The following is a 4,082-nucleotide window of genomic DNA, read 5'->3' as shown; positions in this document are numbered from 1 at the left end:
ATATAAAGGGAAGGGTAAACCCCTTTAAAATCCCTCCTGGCCAGAGGAAACATCCTCTCATCCGCAAAGGGTTAAGAAGCTAAAGGTAACCTCGTTGGCACCTGACCAAAATGACCAATGAGGAGACAAGATCCTTTCAAAAGCTGGGAGGAGGGAGAAAAAACAAAGGGTCTGTGTCTCTGTCTCTGTCTGCTGCTTGTGCTGGGGACAGAACAGGACTGGAGTCTGAGAACTTTTAGTAAGTAATCTAGCTAGGTATGTGTTAGATTATGATTTCTTTAAATGGCTGAGAAGAGTTGTGCTGAATAGAATGACTATTCTTGTCTGTGTGTCTTTTTTGTAACTTAAGGTTTTGCCTAGAGGGATTCTCTATGTTTTGAATCTAATTACCCTGTAAGGTATCTACCATCCTGATTTTACAGAGCTATTCCTTTCCTTCTATTAAAAGTCTTCTTGTAAGAAAACTGAAAGCTTTTTCATTGTTCTAAGATCCAAGGGTGTGGGTCTGTGGTCACCTATGCAAATTGGTGAGGATTTTTACCAAACCTTCCCCAGGAAGTGGGGTGCAAGAGTTGGGAGGATTTGGGGGGGAAAGACGTATCCAAACTACGTTTCCCAGTAAACCCAGTTAAAGTTTGGTGGTGGCAGTGGAAATTCCAAGGGCAAAGGGTCAAATTAATTTGTACCTTGGGGAAGTTTTAACCTAAGCTGGTAAAAGTAAGCTTAGGAGGTTTTCATGCAGGTCCCCACATCTGTACCCTAGAGTTCAGAGTGGGGAAGGAACCTTGACAGCATTACTGAAAAAACAGCTGCAGATTGACTCCTGCTAGCAAGAAGCTTCTGTACAATGTACAGTAAGATATTGGGCTTAACCCAACGCAGGGCTAGCCTGAATTAAAGTCAGTCAAAGTTTTGTCTGAGTAGGGTATGAGGCCCAGCTCCTCAAAGGTCTTTAGACTCCTAACTTCCACTGAAATCAGTCTAAATACCTACTGTAGAATTTGACCCAATAACAACAATAATAATAACAGTTTGCATTTCTAGAGAGATTTTCTTCTTCAAAGCATTTTACACACATGTTTTCTCACTCTCTGCTTCAAATAAAAGCCATTATTGACAGACAATTATATTTTTCCATCACAGCACAGACAAATAGGAGAGTGAAGAGAACACAGTTCATTAATGGGATTTTAAGCAGGTTCTCGTATGGAAAAAAAATTAAAGATCCAGCACTCAGAAGATGACTCTGCTTAGCTGTGTGCCTTGTGGCTTAAAGCAGAATTCCAAGAACATGACTTCGCTTTTTGAAATGGTTTCTCAATTAATGACAACTCAAAATATCTGCTTCCACCTAGTGGTGCGAGTTTGAATAACATGTGTTGTTTGTATTCCCTGTTTTCGATATCTTTGCCTAAAAGATAAAATACATCCGAATCTACTGAGACAATTCACACTTCTGCACAAAGCCACAACAGCACTAAGAATGTATATCTTTGTTAGCAAATAGGGAGAAGGAAAATTGTTAGCAAATTAGGGAGAAGGAAAAGGATAATCTCAGAAAGAGGCTCTCTCTTTCTCCTTCACTTTATTCTATCTAGGTTTTTCTATGGTTCTCATCAATGAAGTATCTGAGCAGCTTCCTCTAGTACATTAATAATATGACTCACATCTGTCATGGTAATATCTTTTATTGGACTAACTTCTGTTGGTGAAAGGACTGCACAGAGTTCTTCCAGAGTGAAGTCCCGGATGACTGGAAAAGGGCTAATGTAGTGCCAATCTTTAAAAAAGGGAAGAAGGAGGATCCTGGGAACTAAAGGCCAGTCAGCCTCACCTCAGTCCCTGGAAAAATCATGGAGCAGGTCCTCAAAGAATCAATCCTGAAGCACTTGCATGAGAGGAAAGTGATCAGGAACAGCCAGCATGGATTCACCAAGGGAAGGTCACGCCTGACTAATCTAATCGCCTTTTATGATGAGATGACTGGTTCTGTGGATGAAGGGAAAGCAGTGTCATGTTGAGGGAGCATTGAGGGAGCTGGGATTGTTTAGCCTGCAGAAGAGAAGAATGAGGGGGGATTTGATAGCTGCTTTCAACTACCTGAAAGGGGGTTCCAAAGAGGATGGCTCTAGACTGTTCTCAATGGTAGCAGATGACAGAACGAGGAGTAATGGTCTCAAGTTGCAGTGGGGGAGGTTTAGATTGGATATTAGGAAAAACTTTTTCACTAAGAGGGTGGTGAAAGACTGGAATGCGTTACCTAGGGAGGTGGTAGAATCTCCTTCCTTAGAGGTTTTTAAGGTCAGGCTTGACAAAGCCCTGGCTGGGATGATTTAACTGGGAATTGGTCCTGCTTCGAGCAGGGGGTTGGACTAGATGACCTTCTGGGGTCCCTTCCAACCCTGATATTCTATGATTCTATGATTCTATGATTCCTTCAGGTCCTTGAAAGGTTATTTCTTTCACCAACAGACGTTGGTCCAACAGAAGATATTACCTCAGCTAGGGTGACCAGATGTCCTAAGTTTATAGGGACAGTCCAGATATTCGGGGTTTAGGCGCCTATCAATCCCACCCCACCCCCATCATGATTTTTCATACTTACTATCTGGTCACCCTCTCCCTCACCCACCTTGTCTCTCTAATAGCCTCGGAATGACATGGGAGTTTGTTCTCCTGTCACAGACTGTCCCCTGAGAAAGCTCTATCTACTGCACAGACAAGCCTCCTCCTTTGAGTAGAAAACTTCATGGTGCCTGAGAAATAGGCCCTGTCAGCCACAACCCTAATCCCAGGGATTTACCTGATATTTTAGATATACTGGGCCCTGGCCACTGAGCCCCTGGAAGAGAAGGACTGCGACCTGGAACCTGACTTGATGTGTTCACGTTGCAGAAGTATGTACACAGCATCTGAAGGCAAGCAACAAACAACACTTCAATGGTCACTGAATGAGGGGCCTGTGGGAAAAAAAATAGTACAATTGTGCAATTAAAGACTGTGTCAAAATGCACGTGCACAGGACTCAGACTCCCTGAATCCTGGCATTTCCAAACTTTCCATTGCTCAGTTTTGCAAACTTACTAATTGTTATTTTAATGCAGATTTTTGTATATTTGTTGGGCGTCTAAAGATATAAAAATACAGACATGGATTCATATCATTGTCGTGCAAACATCCCCATTTCATTGTTTGTTTTTAAAGAAAAAAGTACAGGACTAGGTTCTGGCAATTTCTGTATTGAGCTGTAAAGAAAGGTATTTTTAAGGGGTTTGAACTATCGAAACAGAGGCACAGAGATTGTCTCACATAGGGAGGAGTGGGTGATGCAGTGCACACTTTCCCAAGCCAGCAGAGTTGCTGGACCCCAAGAGATTCCCCCTCTATTCCTGAGCCAACCTTGGCCAGAAGCAAGCAGACAGAAGGACAAAAGTAGCTCTCCATTTTAATAAAGGCTCTTGTAACTTCCTGGGTCAGCTGGTCCCTTCCATTCTTTAGCTGACTATTACTCAGGCTCTTTTCTTACTGGCGAACTTGAATTTTGATTTTTCTACGTCATGGCCAGTCTTTATCGTCTCTCTTGTAAACTTGAATATGCCAATCCCTGAGAGGACGTACTTTCTTGTTTTTTCCTGATTCGGCAATCCTAGCTCTGGGGATTGAGCTCCCATTTAAGGTACTTTTAATGATGACCCCCAGTCCTTTATTTCATCTATCAGGATGTTCAAAGAGAGCAGCTACCCTTCACTGAATGCCACTGCTCTGACTTTGGATTCCCTTGTAGAATGTGTGGGGCTGGGGTAGTTGTCTCAGCTGGATTCTTAATCCAGAGGAAAGACGCTCTCCCCTGTTCAATCAAGATCAGGAATGGCACATAGATTTGGGAGAAAAAGTACATTTTACTTTTACTCTATTTTCTTATTTCTCAAAAGGAACAATCAATATAGGTATTGATGTATCTTGTCTGAAATGGGACAGCTGCTCTTCTACTCTCGGGATGGATGCTATATCAATAGATAAGATAAAAAGACAGGCCTAACTGAGAGACTGAACCCATAGGAGGGCCAAATTCTGCTGCTCGG

The 4,082-nt window shown here is 42.5% G+C and overlaps 1 long non-coding RNA gene across 1 annotated transcript; it reads left to right on the top strand.

The window, feature by feature from the left end:
* Positions 1-199: 199 nt before the first annotated feature.
* Positions 200-3,160, top strand: LOC142069664 (uncharacterized). The gene is made up of 2 exons (XR_012665600.1): positions 200-238; positions 2,816-3,160. It is a non-coding gene; the product is annotated as an uncharacterized LOC142069664 (long non-coding RNA).
* Positions 3,161-4,082: the final 922 nt, after the last annotated feature.

Source organism: Caretta caretta, chromosome 20 (genome assembly GCF_965140235.1).
Source record: "Caretta caretta isolate rCarCar2 chromosome 20, rCarCar1.hap1, whole genome shotgun sequence".
Taxonomy (NCBI): domain Eukaryota; kingdom Metazoa; phylum Chordata; order Testudines; family Cheloniidae; genus Caretta; species Caretta caretta.
The sequence above is the reverse complement of the archived record's forward strand: the minus strand, read 5'-3'. Positions and strand labels throughout refer to the sequence as shown.